The 27,856-nt window shown below is 44.5% G+C and overlaps 2 long non-coding RNA genes across 3 annotated transcripts; both read right to left on the reverse strand.

The window, feature by feature from the left end:
- Positions 1–1,633: 1,633 nt before the first annotated feature.
- Positions 1,634–16,123, reverse strand: LOC125163471 (uncharacterized). 2 transcript variants are annotated; one of them, XR_007151473.1, is made up of 4 exons: positions 16,005–16,123; positions 7,629–7,854; positions 6,135–6,546; positions 1,634–1,757 (listed from the first exon to the last, which is right to left on the reverse strand). It is a non-coding gene; the product is annotated as an uncharacterized LOC125163471 (long non-coding RNA). The 2 variants fall into 2 exon arrangements; XR_007151474.1 differs by lacking the exon at positions 1,634–1,757 and having other exon boundaries at positions 4,948–6,546.
- Positions 16,124–16,249: 126 nt separating this feature from the next.
- On the reverse strand, positions 16,250–26,047 carry LOC125163470 (uncharacterized). The gene is made up of 3 exons (XR_007151472.1): positions 25,840–26,047; positions 22,920–23,042; positions 16,250–17,830 (listed from the first exon to the last, which is right to left on the reverse strand). It is a non-coding gene; the product is annotated as an uncharacterized LOC125163470 (long non-coding RNA).
- Positions 26,048–27,856: the final 1,809 nt, after the last annotated feature.

A 27,856-nucleotide genomic window follows, 5' to 3' on the forward strand; every position in this document is an offset into this window, starting at 1 on the left:
GAAATATGAAGTGAGCCACAGAGCTTAAAATTGTTAAGGTAGAAATCTTTTAAACAACCCCCCTAATGGTTCACCATGAGGAAAACAAGAACATCTCAGAAATAGTGATGGATTTGTTCTAGACCATCCATCCTCTCGCCTGGTCTTCCAGTGACCGATGGCTCACGGCCATAAGACAACTGGCTCTAAGCCCTCCAAATACCATCGCCATGCAAAGTTAATTGGTGTCCCCACCAATCCTAGAAGTGAGGCCTAACAGGGCAGGAACTTGACTTATTCTCCACTGTCTCCACACCTAGTATGCGACATACCATATACGCCTACATGTGATCAGTCCATGACACGTAATAGGCTCTCAGTCATTATTTGTGGAGTAAATGAATGATGACAGTTTATGACTTGCATCTCATTTTCTCTCACGTCTCATCTTCCTTCATCTTATTCTGGGCTTCATGTAAGTAGGAGGACGTGAAAGACACAATTTAATTAATTTAGGTTTTTCCCCAAGCTGCTCTTTGATCATTTTGATTCTCATCAGGTTCCTTCATCCATCTAAACTCTCTTCAAGATACTCTCACATGCACTCAAGGCATTTTTCTCAATGGAAAATGTGCCAAGTGTGCCTCTAAGGAGAAAATCTCGTGAATCTTTAGCATGAAGAAGAGGATGTAAGTGATCATTCGTTTGCCGGCAGTGAGATCGTAGGAAAGTCACTTTCCCTCTCTGGGTTTCAATTTACTCATCCCTAAAAGAAGAGAGTTCTCTTCTCTTTACAGTTTCCTGTATGAGCAGCTTTTGGGGCTGTGTTTCATAGAGCCCAAGGAATTTTGTAGAGAAGAAAGAGAAAGGGAGAAGGCCAGAGCCTGGACAGTCCTCCACTCCCACATGAGCACGAGACGATTCTGAAGCAGACTGTCCAAGTTCAAATAGCAGCCCTACTAATTACCGGCTGTGTGATCTTAGACGAGTTACTTTCCTTTTCTGTGCCTCAGTTTCCTCGCCTGTAAATAGGGATGACAATAATATTTCTTTATAGGGTATTACGAGGATTAAATAGATCAATATATAAAACTTGGTACATGAAAAATGCTATATAAATTCTAACTTTTATTTATTTATTTTTGAGAGAGAGAGAGAGAGCACAAGCAGAGGAGGGACAGAGAGAGACAGGGGCGGGGAGAGAAAGAGGGGGAGAATCCCAAGCAGGCTGTGCACTGTCAGTGCAGAACCTGATGTGGGGCTTGAACTCAAGAACCATGAGGTCATGACCAGAGCCGGAATCGAGAGTCAGACACTTAACTGACTGAGACACCCAGGGGCACCAAAAAATGCTATATAAATTTTAGATATTATTGTCTGTTTCATATAATGGAGTTTCCCATAATGTTTAGGTTTAAAGGGTTTAAAGGTCTTCTGCCAACAAAACAAAAACTACTTAAAAATTTTAAAGCACTCAGGGTATTTAATTAGGATGCAACAGGGAATACTAATTACCAGGGCTCCAGTAGACTGATACCAATGTCTCGGCCACTGCCACTGCCCCACCATTGTCAGTAACACCACGCCGCCCCGCTGCCAGACTCCGTCCGGTGTGTTTAACTCAGCACAATGAGCCGCCGCTACTCACGTGAGCTTGCTTTTTCTTCTGAAGATTATTCTGTGGTTCCATTCAAATGGCCTCTGCGTGGCTGGGCGACTGATCCCTGGTGCTAGACAGAGAAGGGCTCCGTGGCTAATCGCCTGCATTCCTGCGAAGACTGAGGAAAAGATAAATTTCCTTAACAGGCAACATTTCAGGGAAGGCATTTTCTTAACAGAAAATGGTGAATATCTGAAAAGATAGAAACCTCAGGCAGTTTAAAATTTGCAAGGAAGAAGTGCCTGGCAGTTCAACTGCTTTAAAATTCCTTTACCAAAGATACCATATGAATCTAAATAAAACCTGAATGATTATGGTAATTATCCACACTAATAACCTTGCTCAGAAACTTCTTTATCTGGGGTTTCACTTCCTGAACGTTGTAAAGACTGCCAGGCATCTCCTTCTTTCCCTTACCTGGGGAAGAAGGTTTAAGTTAATTGACATCATTCTCCAGAACTGAGATTATGGTACAATCAGTTTTTGGACTCACCCAATCCCTTCACACCCTGACCTGGGCATTGATCCCATCCTTCAGCAAGCCCCACTTTCCTAGTTTGCTCCCCAAATGTTCAGCTCTCATCTCCTTTGATATTTGGCCTGCATTTAGAAATGTTTAATATTTGCTTTCCATCCTTCTCCCTCCCTTCTTCTCCTTCTCTCCTTGAACTCACTCAGTGTAAAGAAATTTTAAAAATCCTTCAGCCTGTTCCTCAGTACCAAGGCTGGACAGGGGCGTCTCTGTCCCAGAAATATGCTAAGATTAATCCAATTTGCAAGGGCATGTGGGAGCTGTAAATATTTATGGGCAACAGAGAAGAAATTGACCCAAGCACACAAAGTAAAGGAACTGGGCAGAGGAATGGCCAAACATCAGTGACCCCAGATGTCGCTCCCTGGGCGCCAGGTGCAATTAGCCACCAGTGCCTCTCTTTGGGGGTGGGAAGTGGCAGGAAGGTGGGAAGTCTATCCTGGCATCAGAAGCATTCTCTCTCCCTTTCCTCTACCCCCAGCCCATTTCTAACTAGCAGTCTGCTGGAGGTTTTAGGGACCAATCTAGTAGTCAGAAACTTCCCACCCTCCAGCCTGCCTGTGCCTGGCTTCCATGACTGACTTACACTTGTGCGGAAGGAGGAAACAGATGCTCACCCTCTGCTCCCCCAACCCCCAGCCTCCAAATCTGTTAGAAGATGTCAAGGGGTTCATAGCTTTTTCCACACCTGTACCCAAGCACATGTGAATTGTTTCGAGGTCTAGGGTTTAAGACTGGAAATGTCAAAATCCACAGGAGAGTTTCGACAATATTCTCCGTCTTTATTACAGTGTAGACAGAATAATTTAGAAATGATTACATTGGCTTATGACTAAATGACTTATTACTAGACATTTATTATTTACAGCAGAAAACTTCTACTGAAGGGGCCACGAGCCCCTTCTTGCCCTCTGCCAGGAATGGGGAACTCACTACCACCAAAGGCAACTCTGTCATGTTGGCCCAGTTTTGTTCATTAGCAATATATCTTGAAATAGTTTGAATTGCTTCTTAATGGCGTATATTTACTGATCTTTGCCCTACATCTTAGGGTTTTATAATTTTTTTTAATGTTTTATTTACTTTTGAGCAAGCGCAAGCAGGGGAGGGACAGAGAGAGAGGGAGACAGGGGATCCAAAGTAGGCTCTGTGCGGACAGCAGCGAGCCCAGTGTGGGGCTTGAACTCAGGAACCATGAGACCATGACCTGAGCTGAGTTGGGACCCTTAACTGACTGAGTCGTCCAGGTGCCCCTTAGGGTTTTATGTGAGTAATCACACATTGCTACTTTGTAGTGTCCGTTTGCTTGTTTTACTTTTTATTTGCTCATGCCTGCCCAGGACCTCAAGTCTTTTTTGGGAATTATTCTCCATTGTGTGCATCTTAGAGGGAGGCAGGGCCCTCCATCCCACCGTGGATGTGGAGGGGACTGCACATTCCCTCTACTCATCCCCAGACAGCCAACATACAGTCAGATAGCCAATTGGAAGCTCTGAGTAGGATTTTTAATAAGAGAGAGGATGGGAGGGGCAGGCACGGGCCAGAACCATCGGTAGAAGGAGGCGGGTCCAGCAGCAGTGGCCACAGCGTGCGGTGCTGGTCCCAGGTGGCACCCTTGCTAGATGGCTCTGACAGCGTGACCGCGGCTCAGTCCTCTGCTGCCAGCCTCACTTGGCTCCTGAGTGTTTTCGCCACCAGGCTTTCCGGTCTTCTGATGATCCTACAGGTCACCCAGTAACCTTCCAACAAATTCCTTTTTTTGACTAAGACAGCCAGAGGCATTTTCTGTTGTTAGCAACCACCAGCCCTGACTGAGACAGTCTTTCAAATATTTGAGGATATAGTTATCATGCACTCTTTTTAGTTATCGTGCACTTTTTTTCCCTTTGAAGCCTCCCTACTTCCTCCAACAATTTTCTAGATGGCTCTCTTTCCTGTCCCCTCACCACCCTTATTGCTCACCTATTGACATGCCCGGTTGTCTCCACGCACCCCAGGGAGGCAGGACTAGAAGCGCTATTCTCCCTCTTTCTAGATCTAGACAGGATCGTCTATTAATGTTAATGCTACCTCGAATCCTAGCCACATTACAGTGTTCACCTGTGCTGAGTCAGATAAAATCCCCAATTCTTTTTCTACATGTTATAGTTAGCCATATCGCCCTCATTTCACAGTTGAGTGTGTATGGTGGGGGGAGGATTAATTCGCAAGTCCTGGTCATTCACAGGGTCAGAATTGCTCCGCTCGGGGGATTTCAAATTCCCCAATAGTTAGGTCCCTGCCCCTTTTCTCCTATGAATGAGTCCTCCTTCATACCCCATTTCCCCAGTGAGTTTCTGGCTGTCCCCATTTCCAAATCCACCCTCTTCCCAGTGGACTGGAGAGCGTCCCCTGAACGTCACATTCTCCAACACTGAGTCGTCAGGTTGTGCAGCTAAGCATCCCCCATGAAAACCACCTGTTAGCGAGGCCACCACGCAGTCACTTGCTCAGTCCCTGTTTGACACGCACACACGCTGGGTGTCAGGCCCGGGACGTAATTGGGTGGCTTTAGGCATGGCACCCGTTCTTTTCCTCTCAAACTGGTCTTCCAGTTCATCTTGAACTTTAGGTTTATGTCTCAAATAACTGAAACGTGTGTCAGCGCCTTTTCTTAATTGGTCTTGGGCATGGGGGAATAAGGAATAAAAAGGAGGAGATTACACTTGTTGGGTGCTTATCATATACCCAGCGTGGTGCTAGATACCTTGCAAGCTTTGTCTAATTTGTCTTACGCACCAGCTCTCTGTGATAGATGTGATTGTCACAATTTTACAGACCAGGCAACTGCGTCTCAGGAGAGATAAACAACACCCATCAAGTGGCAAGTCTAGAATTCAAATGCAGGTTTATTTCCCTCCAAACTCTCCTGGCCCAGTGCTGCCGTGGCCCATGGAGCTGAAGCGTGGGAGGGAGAGATTAGAGCACGGAGCCCACTGAAGCCCACAGTCCCCTTCTGAATTCACTTCACCACGTCCATAGGGTATGGGGCTCCAGGATGACACATAGTCTGCGGGGGCATTTCTCCCGAGAAACAGCCTGGCAGCCTCGTCAATCCCTTGTATAAAAAATGGAGTCAACACGTTCAGACGGTCATATTCCCTGGGGGGTCCTAATCCTCAACCTACCTCTTAACTCTAAAGGTTATTTCACCAAAAGCATCCCACCAGTCCATCATGCTGCCCAGAGCTTTGAGAGAGGTCCCACGATCCCCCTGGGGACCAAAAATGCTAACATAGGAACAGGCCTAATCCTCCTCTTGGCCTCACCGTGACTTAAGCTGAAAGGAGTGGGGAGACCTGGGACCTGGTTGGTCAAGGCTTTCCATCCCCCTCAGACTTCCCTTCAAAAGGGCAAAGCCACTCACAGGCACCCACACTCTGAAAACTCAATTTTGGTAAGTGGCCTGAATCATTACCGCAACCAAACCTTCTCTATGAAGTGTTTACAAATAGAAAAATTGTCCGGTTCTAATTCTGTTTGATTGATTCTGCCAAAGGAGAAGGGAAGAATGAAAGTCTGGGTAATCCACAAACTAGAAAATTGGTGTCTGATGAGAGCCGACGGTATCTTCTGGGAGGCCATGCAAGGCCAACAGCACTGGCCTACTTTTGTTTTGAAACCTCCCATCCCGGAGCCACAATTGCTACCACTTTGGTGGCAGAAGGAAGATGTTTATCCTTCACAAAGACAGCAAGCTTTCCAGCCCCTTCTGTAATCTCCCAGGCCACTAAGGGGCCAGCCACATGGTGTCGGCAGATGCAGAGAGGGGCTGGCAATTCTCATACCAGGAATTCCTCCGCTGTCCTTCCAGCATCAATTACAGATCACCTCCCTTCCTTCCAGCGGCAGAGAACCTGAGGCTTCGCTCCTGACTCCCAGCTTCCCACCCAGGCCTGACAGCAATTTGTAACCCCCGCTTACACAGGCTCTCTTACTGTCTGCATTTTTGTTTGGAAAATGAGCAATTTGCTGTCGGTCGCTTGGCTCCTCTGTGAAGTCGGCAGAAAGGACGGCTCACCGAGGGGGACAGATGGTCAGTGAAAGCAAGAGTCAGACCGTCAAGCTCATCGCCCAAGCCTTGCCCCCGCCTGGATCCCGTAAGTAGTTTTGTTACACAGGGTTGCTCTCCAGAAGCCGAGCGCCAGCTCTCCGTGTGTGGTATTTGCAGCGACAGAGAAACCAACCCAGAAGGAAGCGTTTTTTGTTGTCGTTGTTTTTTTTTGTTTTGTTTTGTTTTTTTGGCGAGATGTCTGGGAGGTCTGGGCAAATGCAGCGCCCTTCCGGCCAGCCACTTTCTTCTGAAAGACTGTCTTCTTCTTTGGAGGGATGAGACCTGGGAGTGAGGGAAAAGAGGTGGCAAAAATTTGTCCTAGCTCACACTCCAGGGATGAAACAAACCAACGCACTTGTCAAGTGATAAAGACACGGTGAGGAAATCAAAAACCACAGCCGAAGCTTATTGCCTCAACGGCTGCGACATTATCTCACCACTCATTTGGAACATATGTTCAACAGCAGGGTGAGGATTTGGGGTCTCAACTGTGCTCTGAACACAGAGGGGAAGAGGAGAGAAACATTGCGTGGGAGAGGCCCCTGTGACAAATCCTGCAGAAATGCTGAGACCCGCCTTCCCCTCCCTTCTTCCTCCCGGTGCCCTCACCACCATCCCTACCAGATGCGAACTGTTTTGTCCTCGGGACCCATAGTCGACACATGGGGCACTTCCAGCTACCTGTGTTCCATGTTTGCAGAGAGGATGTAGTCTCCTCTCTGCCCCCCTCCCCCCACCTACCCCCCTCAGGGAGAAAAGGTGCAGACTCACACTCTTATCAAGCATTCAAACGATTTCATGGGAACACCACACTTTGTTCTATTCTGGCTTCCCTCACAAGGGGTGGGGGGCGGCACATCTTCAAACGCCCGCTGGCTTAAATGGTGACAGCTGCATGCAACGGGCTTGCTCACAGCCCGCCTGGTGCAATGAGAGATACAACTGGAGAGTAGGACTTCAAAGGCAGACCCACCGTGGCCATTCCAGCAGCCCGGGGGGCTGCCGCCTCCAGTTGGTGGCTCTCCGCATGCAACAAGTGAGCCAAGGGAAACTAAGAAATTAGACCTTTCCCACGTGCACTGTGAGTTATGATGCAAGGAGGCAAGAATGAGGCAGGAGAGGTGTCGAGGGCTTTCTGCAAAGTCCTAAACACATTTGTCCTAGACAGATGTTTTTGTCCTAGGTAGACAGATAGTGGAGAAGACAGGCTCATCATAGATAGCATGTTAGTCTGGCCAACACTCTTCCTTTTATAATAGATTATGCATCACATTTTAGAAGACAGAATTGAGCTAAAATGTTTATGTGTGTGTGTGTGTGTGTGTGTGTGTATCCCTTTCTCTGATGTCACCTAAATTACCCACCTTTGCAGAAATCACTTATTAAAAGTTGGTTTTATGTTAAAATGTCTGGTGGCCGTTGATCTTTGACTTAGGAGCCGTTACGGGAGAACTGTCACACAGAAGATTCCAGAGGTGACTTGAAATCTTCGGTTCCTTGCAATGGGTAGCACAGATGGCTGTTTAAGGAACCACATGAAAGAGCCACCGTGAAAGGTAGTCATTTCCTGTCTTCTCCATCTGGCAGGTCCTAACGAAATACACCCCAAGGAACAGACTCACTATGACATTATACGGATATATGTGGCTATTGATGCTTTGGCAAGGCTATTTATTTTGGTAAATTGCCTCCCTTGGCCCCACCACCCAGCTTAGCCCCATTACTCCTTTGTGCGTGTCAAAATCCTGACAGAACGTGGGCAAGTTTACATAAGCTCTCTGAGCCTCGCTTTTCTCATCTGTGAAATGGGAATGAAAATACTTTATGATAAATGCGATACGTTTGCTTTGCTTCAGTGAGGTTGAGTTGGTTCTGCAACTTAAAAGGAGCCTAATGATGAATAAATTACGATGTCTTCACAGGATGGAATGCACAGAATTCAAATGTGGGAATACGATACAACCGAAAATGTCTTAAGACACCAGGAAAATATTACACTGTGATTGTTAAGTGGAAGGAGCAAAGTTTCAGAAGAATAAATGATGTAAAATTTATGTAAAATTATTAACATAATGTATGTTTTTTAACATAATGTATGTATGTTTTTATGTATGTTTACATAAAATGTATGTAAAATTATTAACATAATGTATCACACGGTCAGTACTTAAAGTATGTAAGTCATTATCACTCTTACCTCTCCTTGGAGCCCAGATCCAAAACCATTCCCCTTATCTGATTGTCCAGACGGAGATAATCCCTCCTTACAGCTCCGTATAGCCAGCCCAACTTTAGCATGTACGACTATATACCTTGGATTATTTTCATTTATGGTATGTTTTAAATGTCACCTGATAATAAATATTCCTCCTTCTCGTTTTGCTTCAGTTAGGTTGAGTTGACCCTGCAACCTGAAAGCGAGTCTAAATAATAAATTATGGCATAGGGGCGCCTGCATGGCTCAGTGGGTTAAGTGTCCAACTTTGGCTCAGGTCATGATCTCGCAGTTTGTGAGTTCAAGCCCTCCGTCGGGCTCCCTGCTGTCAGCAAGCCTGGAGCCTGCTTTGGACCCTCTGTCTCTCTCTCTCTCTCTCTCTCTCTATCCCTCCCCAACTCTCTCTCTCTCTCTCTCTCTCTCTCTCAAAAATAAACATTAATAAATTATGGTATATTCTTATGATGGAATATAATATAACCAAGAATGTCTTAAGACATGGGGAAAATGTTAATTTGTGACTAAGTGAAAAAAGTGACATGAAAACTGTTAAAGCAATAAAACAGACTGCCCCCCCCAGAAACAAGTGTGTACCACACACACACACACACACACACACACACACACGCATATACACACACACATAGAGAAAGCACTACTAGGAAATATACCAAATAATAACAGTGAAGGTTATTGGGGCATAAGTCTGTACCTGATATTTTATTGCTTCTCTTCATTTTTAAAAAAATTTTCCCCTTTTTACTAATTAAGAAAACAAAAATTAGTATGCTCTTTTTTAAAGGGCAGATTGTGAGGTATGAATAGGGGTAAAAAATAAAAATCAAGGGGTGAAGGAGAATTTCATGAGTTTCCAACTACTTTTACTCACCCAGCAGACATTTTTAGAACGACTAAATAAAAACGAGGAGGCTGTGATAAATACTACAGGAGAAAACAGATATAAACCAGGTCCTGCCCTCAGGAGACTTAATATTTACTTGGGGAGATGAGAGTAGTGGTACAGGGGAGCGGCAGAGGGGGAGAGGAGGGGAGTGATTTCCACAGCCAGAGCTGCCTGTAGGGTTCTGGCGTGGCCACCATGTTGGGGAATGGGTTCACAAAGAGGCGGGCCTGAGTGTTCCTTAAAGGCAAGATGGCTTCCTGGCCATGCTGATTCTCATGTGATTTTGGAAGTCAGGGATGGAAGGATTAAATTAAATCCATTCAATCCAACATTTTTATTTAAATCATTGATTTCCAATGTTTTCCCCACCCACTCTTTGTCCGGAGTTGCCAGCAAGTAGCAAAATAGGCTGAGCGTGAATTCCAACAACTTTTGGTTGCCCAACAGTAAAATGTCAAAAAGGCAAGTAGCAGAAGGCAAAAGGACGTAGGTCTGAACATCCTCAACCGGATTTTTCCCCTCACAGACCATTAAGGGTTACAAAATTTGATTTTTTTTAATGCTAAAATATTTTCAATTCTGGGTAAATTTTATGGAAATTAAGCTTTTCCTGTATTGTTTCTAACTAGGAAATTTATCTGATTTTCTCAAAGCTAATATAAGTAATTTAATCCTCTACTTTGTTCTAACCAAAAATTCCTATAGTCTCAGCAAAGCATCTTAGTGGAATTTAGTGTCAAGATATTCAAATTTACCTCATTTACAATGCAAAAAAAACACACCAATTTGACCCAGATGGAAATTTTATTTGTGTCCGAAATTTCTAGATTCTCCATTCTACTAATTAATGGAAAAGTTGATAATCTCAAACCATGGCAAATCCAAATAGTTGCTTATTCCTTTGTAACACATGTAGCAACGGTGACAAGAAAGAGGAGTGGTATCCTTTTTTCCTTTTTTTTTTTTTAAGTTTTATTTATTTTTGAGAGAGAGAGAGAGCTAGCATGAGAGGGGGAGGGGCAGAGAGAGAGGGGAGGACAGAGGATCCAAAGTGGGCTCAGTGCTGACAGCAGTGAGCCTGATGTGGAGCTCGAACTCACAAACCATGAGATCATGACCTGAGCCAAAGTCAGACACCTAACCCACTGGGCCACCCAGCACCCTGAGGAGTGGTATCCTAACGATCCTTTAAAAAAGAAATCATATCAATGCTATCAGAGGTGGTCACACAGAAGCAGAGCAAGAATGTCAGTTGGTTGGAAACCCTAACTAACACAACCTACGGTATCAACTTAATCAAAGGTGGCATTTAGGCCACAGATTCACTTTCAAGATAGTAAGAGGCTACTTTGGTCAAGGCCAGAACTTTTTGATACTTCCCACTAACTCTCAAAACAGAGATTTGGACTCTCATATGCTTTGAGAAGGTTCTCCACATCAAAAAGTTTACTACGGAAATGCATATTTCTGGGTTCTGGAGAAAAACCAAAATATCAAACATAAATGAAGACATTGATGCCACCGTTAGCCACATTTTGACCAGGGTTTGATATGTAATATTTGAAGGCAAGCACTCTTGATTAATTCTCATCTTCGTGTATAGTCAGGGTCAACAATGACATTCCAGTGCTGAATTCATCCCAGCCCACAGTGCCAAATGGCCTCCAAACTGATCCAGTCTGTGGAGGCCAATACCCATAGCGACTGAATCCTGGTGGCAGTTCGGGACTAGTCCAGCCCTTCCCCCACCTCTGGGGCTTCCCCCAAATTTCTGTTTCAAAGACAAGGCCAGAGGCTGCCTAACACTCAGCCAGAATCTTGGGCAGATGCTGGAGGTATCCCAGCCCAAGAAGGCATAGATTTACACGGCTTAATCTTATCACCCCTTGATTTACAGAACTGAAACTAGAGCCTTCAAGGCAGCTTTCCGAAAACACTTTTTCAAGTCATTAAAAATATGCATAATATTATCAGTTGCCATTTATAGCTTCTGTATTTCTAGTAACTGGCATTGTTGCTACTCGAGGCAAGCCAGAAAATAAGCGTGCCAGGAACTGACATGGTGTGTTATGTCACCAAAACAAAAGAGCTCATACTGATAAATGTCAGGTTGGCTTCTTTGTGGGTTTCCCCCTTCCTTCTGCAAGTTGTAGCTTTTGTCTTCTTTTCCACTCTCAATATGGGGTGAGGCATTGAGCAATACAAGAATCTGGAGTCTCTTTCAGAGATCTCTGCATGCTAAAGGTAGTAGGTGTATCACAACGTAAGCAGATCCAAGAACTCTACCCATTCTTTCCTTTGTCTTAGATGGAGTAATCTAGTGAGGCTTTTAAACAACTGATATTCCTGGGAATTGTGCTCATCTGGTATACTCATCATGTGGAGAGGAAAAGACATGATCTTTTCTTGCCATTAAAGCCCTGGGTGGTCAGGGCCTTCTGAAGGAGGGGGAGACAGGAGAGACTTTCTCAAGTAGCAATGGACCAACAGAAATAGATGTTAGGAGGGCACATGAAAGCGGAGAGAGGACGGTGATAAAACTCGGAAAGATGAGGTTGCGGAAAGCCTCCCACCTACCATTCTCTCCCTCTTGGCATCCATCTCTTTCACCGGCTGATTCAGTGCCATGACATACAAAATAGGAAAAGACATTCTCTGCTGGGGCCATTTTCCCTGGTTTTCATCTTTCCTAAACCCAATACGCATTGCTGTTTTTGTAAAAGAGGAGCTTTTATTATTCTTGTTTGTACTGATTTCTGCTCTGGGTAGACGTCCACATGCTTCTTGAAGTGTGCACATATATTAGACAAAGGCATCTACCCGCAGTGATAAACACTGCTGGACGTTTACCCCGAATCTCTTTCCTTTTCTTTTCGGATACACAGCCAGAAACACTTTGGAGGAAAGCCACTCACTGACCAGGAACACTGGCCTTGGACCCTCACATGAGTGTGAAGTTAACTCCTATTGTGTGAAACCATAATACATATTTGGGTCTACTTTCGACAACAGTTTAACCTAACTTAACAAACACAGCCTCAGTCACACTTTATATAAACACACACACACACACACACACATCATATAAGCACAGTTATCTTCAAAGATCTTTTGAAAGTTAGAAAAGCATTCAGTGGGGGCGCCTGGGTGGCGCAGTCGGTTAAGCGTCCGACTTCAGCCAGGTCATGATCTCGCGGTCTGGGAGTTCGAGCCCCGCGTCAGGCTCTGGGCTGATGGCTTAGAGCCTGGAGCCTGTCTCCGATTCTGTGTCTCCCTCTCTCTCTGCCCCTCCCCCGTTCATTCTCTGTCTCTCTCTGTCCCAAAAATAAATAAACGTTCAAAAAAAATTTTTTTTTAAAAAGAAAAGCATTCAGTGCCCTAAGAATATATTACATCTGAAGACTATTTTCCAGTTGTCAAAGCACTTTGCCGTATAGCTCTCATATAATCTTTCTGGCAATTTTGCAAGGCAGGTATTACGGTTTACAGGTGAGAAAATTTGGCCAAAATGGTGAAGTGGCTCTTACAAAGTCACACGGCCAGTAAGAGAAAGAGTTTTATGTAGGGCCTAGATCCAGATCTCTCTCTCTCTAAAGCTCTTTCCCTCTGCTTACCGGTGAACATCTACATATCTTCCCAAAGCTCAGCTCAAGCCTCACCTCCTACAGACCTTCCTGGTCATCTCCAGCCCAGTTAGCACTGACTGTTCTTTTGTGACCCACGTAGCCCTACACATACATACTCTAAGGTACTTTCCACATTTTATTCTACTTATTTATTCACGTGGATTCAGGGTCCTGAGTGAAGGAAGCAGCTTCTATTACTTCTTAGACCTACCACGATACGTGACTCTAAGTCCGACTGTCAGTATAGTACAATGGTGACTAATATGGCTCCAAAAGTATGAGAACAATTTGAAAGGAGGCTTATAATGGTGCAAAAGCAATGTTTCCTTTGATAGAATTTAAGCATGATTAACAAGCCAAACAAAATTTTAGAAGTTACATATGAATCAAGTAGGCCTTCCTAATTCTGAAAGCTAGCTGGAACACAGATGATTCCCGTTTAGGCCACAATTGTTTTCATCTGCTTAGACTAAGTCAGTTTTGACAATGGGAGTGATATTAAGTGGTCCTAAATAACTCCAAAATGCAACCCTGTAAGTGAGCCTTGACATGAATATGCACACAAACACATCTAACCACGTATTAATGGGAAAAATATATATGTACTATGGTCTCTCCATTTTTAAAAATCTCACTCTTTAAATATGTATATCTCTGCCAAAAGAGTCAAATGAAGATACCTGAAATTGAATGAGTGACATGGCCCCACAACCTGCACAAATTCGGAGCAATGATATCAACCTAGTGTCCACCTGATGGTAAACAACGCACTTTGTGGGTAGAGACTCGTTTCATCTCCATGAGCCATGTAAACAGTCAGGCTTAAATCTTGTAGGCTTAAATCGTGGCAGCAAAATGATCAGAAACGACTCCCACCTCTTTCTATCAGAGATTTAAGCCTTTGAAGTAATGCTCCAGCTTCAAGAAGGGAGCTGAAGGTAGAAGGGTACTTGTCTGCTGGAACTACACGGGAAATTCTCAAAGACCCACCATTTGTCATTCCCAGGAATAACACTGGGAAGCGTGAACAGAATTCCTGCCAATGTTAGTTTTCTAGAACATGCCTTGGGCATAGTTAGTGATAAAGAAAGGGGGAAAATCAACTGGTGAGCATTCCTGGATGAAAGACAAGATTCAAATAAGCTGTTTACCCTTTGGTTCCAGCGTTCCCAAACATCATAAAGATTTCAGCTCTTGTAAAAGGGGAGCCATTTGTTTACAATAGACTATTCTGGGGGGGGGGGGGGTAGGTGTGTCTCATGAGGCAAATATTTGACCATAGGAGGTAATAAAATTGTATTAAGCTCTCACCCCACTGCTGTACGTGGTCATCAATGTGATTAGCTCATTCGAGTCTATTTTAAGATGCTGTCAGGCACAAACATTAACAAGAACCTGGCATTTCTCCTTAAGAATATATAATCGACCTTTCAAGTCCATAATCTCCTTTATCAAAGCGGATGGCAGGGATTTATGCAGAAGAGTTTGCACACCTCTTTGATTTCAGCCCCCTGAGAACCCAAACATGCATCCCACCCAATCCTGTTTTATTTTCGCCATATCCTGTGTTGTTGAATGGGCCTCTTGTACAAATGCAGTGCGACCCCCCCCCTCCAGTTTTTTTTTCCCTTAAGTTCTACACAAATCTTACATCAGCTTCGTGAAATGTGCAGTTCTTTTACATTCCTCGGGCAGACTTTAAAGGTCATAGTTCTTAGAGCTGGGGAAATCCGTTTGCATAGACAAGAACCCACACAGGGAAAGCACGAAAGCAGTCGCGGGACAGTTAAGCAAGCTGTGCTGGCAAACCCACGTTCCAGAAAATGATGGCGGGAGGTGAGTGGGAGTCTACAGATCTGGAGTTTCCTTAATCAATCACTCTACTTGTGTTACCTCTTTTAACTAAACCTTCTGGCAAAACAAACGCACTCGCCAACAGTAGTACTCTTTCTTCCTAAAGGCAACAGTGAAATGGAACCAGAGGACTGCTGGCTACTCGGAGGGAGGAAGCAAGAGGACAGTGGAAACGCTGGAAAATGCAAGCAGACCACGGCCCTCCTGCCCCCATCAGAGCTAATCCAGCCATTAAAACTCCTCTTAGCATTTTCACTTCTGTGCTTTTACTGTTGAGCTCAACCCCTCTCATCTCATACTAATTCCAAACACCAGCATGTGAAATCGTTTTCTCTTTTCACATTCACAGAACAATGTTTCTCATAAACATCCACGTTTTAACTCTAAATTATCCTTCAAGTCAGTTCAGGTGCTAACAAGAATCCAAACCACTCTTTGCATGGGGCCGACTGATGTGCACAATCCAAAGAAAGACACCAAAGAAGCACTCCGGCTCTGTTGCTGTAAAACGAATAAATAGTGCAATGAACACAGAATGCATTCCAGAGAAAGCCTGCGCTCAGAGGTTAGATGCATGACTCAAAGCAGCAGGCTCCCAATATCAAGAGTCGTCGGAAGATTGGGGTGTTAGGCTAGGAAAGGGATTACATGTCATAAGAAAAAGGAAATTATGTTGATAATGATTCCTGGAGTCACTGCCAGAAACTTCAGCCAACTTGCCTGCAGCTTCATCAAAATGTGCCAAATGTAGTCCAACGCTGTCAGGATTAAGAACATTCTTCACGCAGATCAAAGGAAGACCCTCAGAATGATTTTTTTTTATTACTCAATACAAATATTGTCCCCTAAATAGATCTCCAGGCTGCTAGGCTTGACACATATTAGAACAACATCCCAGGTTACTGTTTTAATGTGAACCTGGGGCTAATCCTTAATATCACCTGAGACTTTGGTTCACTCATTCATTGACTCTATTTGTTGGGCACCTACAGTGTGCAAATGCATTTTGCTATTTCTGTGCAGGAGCCAAAGCTGGGACACACGATGGCATCGTGTTTAAAAATACAGACTCTGATGGAATTCGAATCTCGGGCTGGTCACTTACTAGATGTGCTACTTACCCTCTCCAGGCCACACCTACCTACTTCAGGGGATGGTTGTAAAGATGAAAAGATAATGCTGATGCACATAAGACACTTGGCAGAGCCCCTGGTACACAGAAGTGCCCAGTCCCTGTTAGCCAGCATTTAAAACCAAGACTTCTGGAGTATGGGCAGGTCTCTGAAGAAGAAAAAAGTTAGATAAGGTGTCCATCCAAGATCCTTAACACTCAACACCTATTTGCTCTTCATACACACACAATCCTCATAGGACTCTCAGACCTTCTTGACGTAAATATTTGCAATTAAGTTTATTTACACATTTGTGCTCAGAATGTGTTTTACTTAAACAATCTGGGAAAGGAGAGAGCAGGGTGGGAGGTTATGTGAGGCCCACTCTGGACTGGCATTTGAGCCCCAACAAATACCATATTGTCCGTGCGGAAAAGAAACGGCTACTGGCGTCTCCAGGAGAGTGTTTACTTGCCTGTAAATCAGGCCATTGTCCATCTAAGGAGAGTCAATCAGCTTTCAAGGGGGAAACAGAAGATAGGAAAATAGTTCCCTGTTACAGCCGAGAGGGTTCTTCCGCGCTCCCGGTGTGGTGTCCTAAGACAAATAGGAGCCCGTGGCTCTGTCCAGTAACCGATTTTCTCGACCAAGCCCTGGGCTCCCGCGCTGTGTCCTCGAGGAGCTACCTGCAAAACCTTCTCCTGAAGTGACAGACTTGTCTTTTGCAACCAGTTAGCACCTGCTCTTAAAACTTGATCCCTCCCTGGTTTGTTTCAAGTGGAGCCAGGGGATCAGGACTTAATTAGCAGTGATATATCTCGTACTGATCGGTTCCATCCAGCTTCCCCCCGGGGGCCCCAGATTTGTCTCTATTTGGAATTCCCGTGCTCGCTGGGCGGCTTGTGTTAGCAGTTATCTGGCAGGCGCGTCCCAGTGCGGCGGGGCGGTGGGAGGCAAGTCCCGGCCGGCGGCCGCCACTCAGCCTGGAGCCCTCCGCCCGGAGCCCCGCCCCTCCCCGGCTTCCACCCGCCCCGGGCCAGGCCCCCCGCCGCGAGACGGCGACCCGAGCCCAGCCACCGTCTTCCGCTAGAGGAAGGGCCAAGGAGTTTGTGCGTTTGCGAATGGCCCTTGGGCTGCTGCTGAAGAAGGGTGTTTTTTGGTGGGGTTTTTTTTGGGTTTTTTTTTTTTTTTTTTTTTTTTTCCCATAAGGAGAAAACGCCTCTTGCTCTGTACCAGCTTGAAGCCAAATAACATGTTTTGGCAACCATTATTTGGCAATTAGGGCTTCAGCTCACTGAAAGCATTCTTCCGTGCAAAATATGGCTTGGAAAGAAAACACTAAACCACATCTGAGTGAAAATATAGGAAGTGAACAAAGGGGTGACAGAGCAGTGAGAGTCAGGGATGGTGAGCGGCGAGGAGGTTGGGGGCCGGGCACACTTGGCAGAGGCCAGGCAATGACTGGGCGCCTGGATGTTTCCACAGCGCTAGCTCCCACTCTGGCCCGGTCCAGGAAAGGCCAGGGCCAAGCATGTGGGATCCCGTATCTTCGCGGTGGGCTTGCACTTCTTTGGCCCTCAAAGGAGCCCGGGAGCAGGATTTAGGCAAAGGTAGAGTAGAGCAGTGGAGCTGGGCGTGCGGCCATGTTGTCTGGTGGGCTCACAGGGGCACCTTCACCTCCGCCTCCTAAAGGGTGTGCATCCGAGCCGACAAAGTGTGGGCACTTCCAGAATTGAAGCATCCTCCAGGGATGATAGCTCTTTTCTCCCCTTGAGCCTGGCATCCCCCCACTTGAGAGAAGGACATGGCCAGAAAAGGAGGACTCCTCTTCCCACCTTTCCAGGACACCCACATCCTTTGATAAAAAGAGAGAGAGCAATTAAGCAGAATATACTCCTTAATGGTGCAATTTGACAGAAATAAAGGGAGGTTGTAACATATGGCACATTGTTTCAGATCAACGCACAGCCGTTTTCTCTGTTAATTGAGATGTCACAAACATACCGTTCTTTCTTCTCTTCCTCTGCCTAACTCCCCAATTTTTCTGGTGGAGAAGTTTAGACAGGGTAAGATCTTGGATGGGGGGGAAACTGTGCCCAGCCAACCCTCCCACGTGAAAGCACAGGCTCCAGAGTATGTTAAACAAACCCTATACTCAGGAGCAGCAGCAGCAGAGGGTGACAGAGTGAGGGCCAGCATGTCTGGTCTCACCTTCCTTATAACCCCAAAATGCCATCCGAAATTACACCAAAAGAAGTGTAAGTGAATTTCATTGGTGACTCTGACATTACCAAAGAGGTTATTATGCATTACCCTATGAGTGTGCAAATATCCTATGAGCACTGTTTGGCTTAATTTTACCAGTGTAAATTACTTTTCCCTCACTCCTGGTTAATTTTCTGATAAGTTTCCTAAGAACACTGAATGTTAGCGTAGGAATTTGTTAATCCTGGGTTTTTATGCATAGCCATTGGATGAGCCATTTTTAGTTTAATCAGAAAGATTTGTCCATTTCTACATGACCGGTTTCTGTACATTCACTTGATAAATATGATTTACTCATTACAATGGCATTTCTGAATTCACCTTTCATTATATATAGTGTTGGCGTTTTCAAATCAAGGTATTAGTTATTTTGGTTAGCATATCAAATTTAAGGTTTCTAATGGTCATAGACTAAGATTTGAAAAAAATTTTTTAATTTTTATTTATTTTTGAGAGAGAGAGAGAGAGCACTAGCAAGGAAAGGGGGGAGAGAGAGAGAGAGAGAGAGAGAGAGAGAGAGAGAGAGAGAAAGGCACAGACTCTGAAGCAGGCTCCAGGCTCTGAGCTATCAGCACGGAGCCCATTGCAGAGCTCAAACCACAAACCATAAGATCAGGACCCGAGCTGAAGTTGGATGCTTAACCAACTAAGCCACCCAGGCACCCCAGATGGACTAAGATATTTAAATAAAATATGAATAAGAGCCTGTGAGCTATCTTATAAATCTCATCTGATTTATAATTTTGCACAGACAATATCCTCACCTGTGTTTAAGTGTATGAAATCAGAATATTATCAGCTTTTTATCATTTGTGTATTATCCTTTCAACTTACTTAAATACAGGGTGGCAAGGTGAACCAGAGCATGCAGTCTTGGAAGAAAAATTTAGTCAGTTCAGCACTGGCCTTGCCAACTCTCTGTCCCTCTTTCTGTGGGCCCCCTTTGCTCTGTCTCAATGCCCATAACGTGGAAAAGTTAGAGACACTTGATGGTGTGCCTGCACATTTTGGCTTGCCTTTCTGTTGAAACTTTTAGAAGGAGTTCTGCCTGCAACTGAGTAAGGATCCTGAACAAAGTAAAATACGTAACATTTTCCCTCTGGGCACTTAGTAGGAAAAATATTTATCTCCAGTATTGAAATCTCAAGGTTCTAAAAGGGTTAGTGTCTTTTAAAGGCACCTATCGGGACTCTATCCCTTTTTAAGCCAGAGACCTGCACTCGCATGGGTGTATTCTCACATAGGTGCAGCTCGCTCTTGTATCTATTGCCAGGAGTAATAGGAAAAACATATGACAGATCTAGGAATTTACTACCTGTGTGTTTTCATATAAATCTTTCTTGCCTTTAGAGATGGTAGCTATAATATCATGGTAGAATGCTGCTCTACCCCAGCAGAAATAGAAGTTGTGTCCTTTTTGCCAATATTTGAAAGGATCACAGGAGTCAAATAGACAGTCTAGATTCCTTTCAGAATCATTTTTGAAAATTCATCACTCTGGAATGTCAAGAGCCATATAAACCCATATTGCATAGTGTAGGAGCTAAATAAATAATTGTTAAATGAATAGATGAGTTTTAGAGTCTGACAGACCTCACATACACACCTTCCAACCAAAACTTTTGAGGTACTAGCTTTTTGTAGAAACAGAATTTCACCGTATTATTGAATACCGTTCTAGTGTATTCACCATTAAATAATTCAATACATGAGTCTGAAGAAAAATGTCCCTAAGATGTCCATCTTCTTAATTGGTTTAAATGCAGTCAGGATAGTCTAAGTTCAAGGTGCCTTTTTCTTTTTAATTTTTTTTTAAGTTTATTTATTCACCTTGAGAGACAGAGCACAAGTGGGGGAGGGGCAGAGAGAGAAGGAGAGAGAATCCCAAGCAGGCCCTGCACCCTCAGCACAAAGCCCAATGTGGGGCTCAAACTCATGAACCATGAGATCATGACCTGAGCCCAAGCCAGAAACTCAACTGACTGAGCCACCCAAGCGCCCCCAAGGTGCCTTTTTGTTAACATGCTTGTTGGTGGGTTACCTGCTAGGATGTTCCTTTGTCCACATCTCACAATTAAGAACATTACTACAATCACGCATAGCATGGATGTCATTCATCTTCAACATTCTTCCTTGTCTGAAGTCACTCTGCCTCAGGATGATGCTGTCAAACACTTTGCTAATGAGGTATTATTGTTTATATTAGGCTAGCGAAAGGGTGCAGCAGTTTAAAAAATTAAGCTAACGAAAGGAATGAAGGATGTATGCAAGACGCATCCCGAGACACATGGCTGCGGGCGGGGGCGGGGGGGGGGGGGGGCGGTGGTGGGCAGCCTTTGTCGTCTGGTAAAACTGAAGCGCAGTCAGGAAAGATTTCAGTAAAAGAGGAATCTAACTTGGAAAAGTGTCTTATCAGAACAGTCTTGGAATTTAGCTTCCAAGACTGGGAACTGAATTCCTTCTTAGGAAGGGCCACCGGAACAACGTGAGCAGAGGTGGGGATCTCTTGAAAAAATGTAATATCTCTGCTTTGCCCGGGGAAGAGCGTATTTTGCTGATCTTGGGTAAATCATTGAAACCTTTGTGGTCTGACGTCTGGATCCGTAAAGACTAATAATTCTGTAGCCCTTCCCAGAGACAGAGAATGATAAGTGAGTTATCATTAAAGGCCCTGCAGTGCCTCGGGTGAGGCTGTTTGTTTGATTGGGAGGTGAGACTATTGTTTCTTTGATTGCAGTCCACTTGTATGAGGAACCAAAACTGCATCTCAGTGTTGTTCTCAATTCAAAGAGGTTTGTGCACATAGTGTGTTGGAGTAGTGTTTTAAACTTTTTATTCACTGAAAATAAATGTCTTTAATAGGGACCCATAGTGTCTTTGTGCACTACCCGAGCTTGTAAGAAGCTAGGCCGTCTCCACTCCTAAAAGCAAGGGCTTGTCTATGTCTGTATGTAGGAACAGTAGCATTTTAATTCTCTACACAGTTTGAGAGTTGTCTCCTTTATTTCCTGTTGACTCAGCTATCTTCTTCCCACATTTTGGGGTTTGTGGTAAATGAAGAATTTGTATTTGGCCACTGGAAATGAGCCTTTGAATAAGCTGAGAATCATGTGGATCCTGTGATTTTTCTAAATGACCTGAAATTCTCCTTTTCTCGCAGATTCATCAACTTTAATAAGAATTATGTATGCATCTGCTAAAAGTGGGACCGGAGTGACAGGAGAAAGCTTAGCTAAATCCTATATAAAACACAGTTTGAAGAATCCTCATTTCCTTGAAATTCCTTCAAAAACAAATCAGCCCTTGTGAATGATACACAAAGCCTTGTTTTGTTTCTATAACTTTTCTCTCTCTTGACAGGCAATAGGCCTCCACCAAGGGAAGAAATACTTAAACTCATAATAATAAAAGTAGAAGTTGTCTATGAAAATCCAAGGATACACTGCCAAAGGACTCAATGTACATCTGCCCCAATCCACCTATTAATTCTGACAGATTTTACAAATACTTCCTTATTTATCTTCCTATGTTCTATTTCTCTCCTTAATCTTTATGCAGTTACAAAAAACTCTTTGAAATTATGTAAATGTTTACAATTTTAATTTTAAACATCCTGAATTGAAAGAATTAACTCATTTACTTTTCTTTCTTTCTTTCTTTCCTTTTCTTTTCTTTCTTTTCTTTTTCTTTCTTTTCTTTCTTTCTTTCTTTCTTTCCTTCCTTTCTTTTCTTTTCTTTCTTTCTTTCTTTCTTTCTTTCTTTTTTTCTTTTTACTTCAACCATTTTTAAGCACTTGGTTGAGTGTTATGCAACAATCACCACCATCCATCTCTAGCATGCCATTTTCTTTTAAACATCAAATTTCAAAACTATAACCCAAAAGAATTGTTCCTACTCCCGGTACAAGACTGGGAGTTACTGGATCTAGGAGGCTTGGTGGAGGGCCGGGACTGGTTGGGGCTGGTTGGACTCTGGGCCCTGCTGGCAGAAACCTGTCTTGGGCAAAGGGAAGAGACATGTGGGCAGACCCAGCCAAGTCTCTCTACCTAACAGATGGATAAAATGTGTTACGTCCCAAGGACACAGCTAACCGTAATGGGAGAATAGATGGTGGAGCCAGTGGCAAAAATCTCTAGGGAGATGAACAAGTGTGCGGTGCAATAGGATCAGGAAGTTCTGAAGGTAGCTTCAGCAACTCGGCACCCAGGAGTCCCACTGTCATGCTTTGTGGAGCTGCGGGACACAGGGATCTTTCAATAGGTGGTGTTTCCTATTTTCCTGCTTCACTCTTTTGACTCCCATTTCTTCCTATGTTTACTAGGGAGGGAATAAACTCCTTTTCCACCAGTCATGATTCTATATCTCACCATATTCAAAGTATTTTGGGTTTTTTTGTTTTTCTTTTTGTTTTTTAATGTTTATTTTTATCTTTGAGAGAGAGAGAGAGAGAGAGAGAGAGGCAAAGTGCGAGTGGGGGAGGAGCAGAGAGAGAGGGAGACACAGAATCCAAAGGAGGCTCCAGGCTCTGAACTGTCAGCACAGAGCCTGACATGGGATTAAAATTCACGAACCACAAGATCATGATCTGAGCCAAGGTCAGATGCTTAACTGACTGGGCCACCCGGGTACCCCCCAAAGCATTTTGAAAACAGAGCATTTGGGATTGGAAGAACTGGTACCTCAATTCCTCAGAGGCAGACAGAACTCTCCTTTCTTCTTTCTCTCCCCTGTTCCATTAAACTCATCTTTTTGCTCCTGTTATTATACACTAGTGTCTCAACGTTGCTGTTGTTGCTCGATTCCTGGAAAAGAGACAGGAGTTTTGGTGAGGGCTTGGCCAAAAAGGAGTGTGAAAGGGTGGGGTAGTGTTTGTTTCCCACCTTTTCCATGAAGCTCTTTTTCATGAAAGGAGATAACCAGAGGCTTATAAAAGTGTGAGGCCACAGGCATAGGAGCCCAGTGATCAAATGGGGCCCAGAACTATGAAGAAAGCTATTCTGCCTGCTTTTGCACAGGATCTAGCATTGCTGTGATATCCCAAACATGGAACATTTCGTGGCTTTGTCATGAGTGTTGCTGTCCCCATCATGGGCAGTGGCAGAAGCACTCTTTCAAAATGGCTTCGTGGTCAGCAGGTGTGGACACTTGGGAGCCAAATGCAGAGAAGAGTGGAGAGGGTATTACGAAGAAACAATATCTGACAGCCTGACCTGTGGGCACAAGTAAGGCATCCCCTAGGGATTTCCACAAATACCCTATGGACACTCCAAGGAAGGGCTAGAAACCTACTGTCACAAGGGTGGGGGCTTTGAGCTAACTGACATTTGAGTTACGTTGTATTACCCCAAAAAACTATATCACTTATTCCTCAATTTCCTCCGCCAGATGGAAAATATAGTAGTTATTGTCTAAAATATAAAATGTAACTATTCTGGGGTGCCTGGGTGGCTCAGTTGGTTAAGCATCCAACTTCGGCTCAGGTCATGATCTCCAGGTCTGTGGGTTGGAGCCCGCATCGGACTCTGTGCTGACAGCTCGGAGCCTGGAGCCTCCTTTGGATTCTGTGTCTCCCTCTCTCTCTCTGCCCCTCCCCGGCTCACGCTCTGTCTCTCTCTGTCTCAAAAATAAGTAAACATTGAAAAAAAAATTTTTTTAATGTACTATTCTATGGGACAATAATATCCCAACAAAGGTGCAGAGATACTTCCAAGTAGAAGTATCTTGTAAAGACTTCCAAGCCAAAGATACAGGACAGTGTGTTATCTTTTTTTTTTTAATGTTTATTTATTTTTGAGAGAGACAGAGACAGAGCATGGGCAGGGGAGGGACAGAGAGAGGGGGAGACCCAGAATCCAAAGCAGGCTCCAGGCTCTCAGCTGTGAGCAGAGTCCGACACGGGGCTCGAACTCACAGACTGCGAGATCATGACCTGAGCTGAAGTCAGACAGTCAACCGGCTGAGCCACCCAGGTGCCCCAAGACACTGTGTTATCTTAAAGTGGCACAGATGCTGCAAAAGTTCAGTTCAGTGCAGGACCCACAGAAGTTAATTCATTCAACTGAGAAACATATTCAGAAATTCAATTACGAGTCAGGCTGTGGGGGTAAAATGATAAAGCAGTCTATTCTCTCAACTCAGAACACATATATGAGGTTGATCTGTGTCAGACATGAGCAGGGCCAGGAGAGCGAGGCCTGGAGAAAACACAGGTGTTCAAGGACTGTGCACAGGAGTGCTCCCAGAACTGCAAAAGTAGCTGGAGAAGAGTGTCCTCCACATCCTGCCTCCAGCTACCCTCTGCCCTTCATCTTCCCAGTGGGGGCACGTGGGCCATCGGGATATCTTCCATGCATGGGGAGGGAACAAGGCAGGGACCCAGGCTGTGTCAGGGCTTCTCTCTACTTAAAGATGGCATCTTTTCTTGACTGTGGCCACTTCACTCTGCCAGGACCACTGTGCCAGGAACAGGCTTCTTTCAGAGTCCTGGTTGAGAAGGATTACGCAAATTATTTCACTTCAGGGTTCCCAAATCTCCCCAAGGAAATCTCCACTCGCCCTCCCTTGGCCTCCGCCCCTCCCCCACTTGGGTTCAGTCCATACTCCGGTCTCAGCTCCCAGGGGTTCCTCTGCCTCTCTCACCAGGTCATACCCCACAGCCCAGAATGGGTTTCTGTTTTGTTTTGCTTTGCTTTTTCTCGTTGCCCTCTGGTATGACAGGAAACCACCATACATCAGAGTATATCAGTCATCCTCCTTACTCTATGGTTATCTCTATCAACTATGCTCTAGTTCTCTATTTTGTTTCCTTGGAACCCACAAATCCTCTCTTCTCTCAACAAAGCCTGCTCTTTCAGATGAAAATCTTGGCTCTCATGTCTATTTTCCCTGAAATGAGCTTCAAGAGCCTATTTTGGAGAAGCTCAACACTGACTCCTTTGTTATGGCTGGTTACTACCGCCTTCCCCCTGAAACAAGGGATGCCCCGGCTTCAGTGCGTGGCAGCAGGAATTACAGGGAAGGAAAAACACATCCAATAATATTTTTAAATATTGTTCTGTTATAGAAGACCATTCGGCAGCAGCTGAGGTTAGAAACCCTGAAAGTGTAGTATTGCTAATCTCACAGCCGTATGCGTTCCTCTAGCGACATTCAAAAGACTGACTTTAAGCAGACAGTTGGACAGACTAAGGCTGCGTTGTGGAGAGACAAGTTCTTTGAAAAGACAAGGGACAAACAGTTGACACTATTGACAAGACAGCGATCACTGGATAATGGGAAAAGTGAAATCAGAAAGGGGCTGGAGGAGACGTAAGGGTCAAGGGGCTGGAAGCTTAGGTAAATTTGGAGATAACTTGATTGTAGTTGAGTAGGAGTGAGTGACATACTTATATTTATCATTTTAGAGATGACACAGTTTATGGAAGTTCAGCTCCAATGGGGACATGCCCAAGTGTACAGAAAAACATTTTGCTGCTCTCCAAACTAGGTTACAAATACTAGAAGTCACCTAAAACCTAGTGCATTATTCCTTTTGCATTCCTGTTAGAACTCCTCTGTAAACGACCCTGGCTGATCGCTGCCAGCCCGAAAAGGCTATACCTCAGGTTCCATGTCCCCGGCCTTCTGACAGCTCCCCACCAGAACTCCTTGTCCTCACGGCAAGAAGGGATCTTGAAAACAAAGCTGGGGGGCGGAGCCTGGGTGGCTCAGTCAGTTAAGCGTGACTTCCACTCAGGTCATGATCTCCTGGTTCATGAGTTCGAGCCCCAGCGTGGAGCTCTGGGCTGACAGCTTGGAGCCTGGAGCCTGCTTCGGATTCTGTGTCTCCCTCTTTCTCGCTGCTCTTCCCCTGCTTGTGCTCTCTCTCTCAGAAAAAAATAAATAAGTAAACATTAAAAATAATTAAATAATTTTTTATTTAAAAAATAATTTTTTAATTAAAAAATAATTAAAACCCAGTCAGGAGAAGAATAAAATGTTGGCAACATTGCATCAGCCCTTGCGTGTCCTACACACCACATCCTCTCTGCCTACCTTATGGAGGACAACTGGAAGATACAAGTAATAATATATATAAAGCATTTTATACTTTGCGAAATTGTTTTATTCACCTATTTTATCAACCCCCATGTCATTACCGTACCTATTTTACAGGTGAGGAAAATAGAGGCTCGGTGAAGTCAAGTCCACATTCACCAAGCTAGTCTATCCTCTTTACCCCTCACACCTGACCCAGATACCATCTCCTCTGCCTCGGCTCCCCATCTATGTGCCCTCTTGACCTGCACATACTCTGTCCTCACCTCTTTCTGTTGGACGTATGACCCTCCATCGTGATATATTAACTCACTTGCGTGTGCATCACACCAAGCCATCACAGAAGGCCCAGCACCTGGTGCAGAGCATGGCTCCCGACAAGCCCTCCTAAGCATTTCTTCAGTGAAGAAATGGATAACTCTGGAAAGAACAGGGAAGGTAAAGAGCACCTGTGAAGAACCAGTGCTTTCCTTGGCCCATTTGCTGACACCCCTCAAGCTGTTAGGGTTTTCCAGTCTGCATGCTCACAAATTGTTTTGTGAAAAGGGAAGGCCTGAGGGCTTGGATCGACCAGCCCAGATACCCTACAGGTAGGACTCCAGGGAGGCTGGCATTTAGGAAATGGAAGTTTCATAGGCAGATAATCTCTCCTGGACCTCTGGGTTTGAGAAAGAAAAGGGCAGGAAGGAGAACAGAATTTTTACAGCCTTGTATATAAAGATCTCCTTGTAAAACCAAACTTCAAAGGGAGAGAGAATATCACTCCTTTGCAAGGAGCCTCATTAATTATCGCAGCATCTCTGCAAGGGAAGCACATTGGAAGGAATATTTCTCAAATGAGGAAACTGAGTGTGAAATAGCTTGCTTACCGGTAAGCCAGAAAAATAAAACCCCATGTATTTCCAGACTCCTCTTCTACAGTGCCCGCGACCTCCACCAGGCCATTTAACCACTTATTAAAGAAACATTCGTGGAGACCCTGCCTTCTGCCCAGCACCATGTCAGGACCCAGCCAGTAGGTCCCTAAACTAGAGGATTTCGTATTTCACCTGATCACCAGTAATGTTTGCAAATAGTCGGAAGAGGCAAACAAATATCTGTGACGCAATGTGCTAAGCGTGAGGACAGAAGTATGAACAAAAAGCAAAGGCATCACAGGGAGGAGAGTGATTACTTTTGCCCGGGATGATTAAAAAGTACTTTAACTGAAATCTTTAGTTCATCACAAGATTTTGAGAGCTGGCATTAGCAAAGTTCTGGATTAATACTTGCAATGAGGCGGTAAAGTGAGGACAAGCCCCCCTCCACAGTCCTATGTTTGCATCATCTTACAGAAATAGTTATCCACACCCCCACCCTACCTGCTAGGGAAATGAACTATGGAGAGTGTCCGTAATCCCTAATATTTATTCAGCACTCGCCATTTACTTTGCCAGTGTTGTTACACGAATCATCGCATTCATTTCTCACAACAAAATCTACAAGTCAACAATACTTATATGCCCATTTTACAGATGAAGGTGTTTAGAGGGATGAAGTAACTTGCCCAAGAGTTCACACAGACAGAATACGGTGTTAT

This window comes from Prionailurus viverrinus, chromosome B1 (genome assembly GCF_022837055.1).
Source record: "Prionailurus viverrinus isolate Anna chromosome B1, UM_Priviv_1.0, whole genome shotgun sequence".
NCBI classification, from domain to species: domain Eukaryota; kingdom Metazoa; phylum Chordata; class Mammalia; order Carnivora; family Felidae; genus Prionailurus; species Prionailurus viverrinus.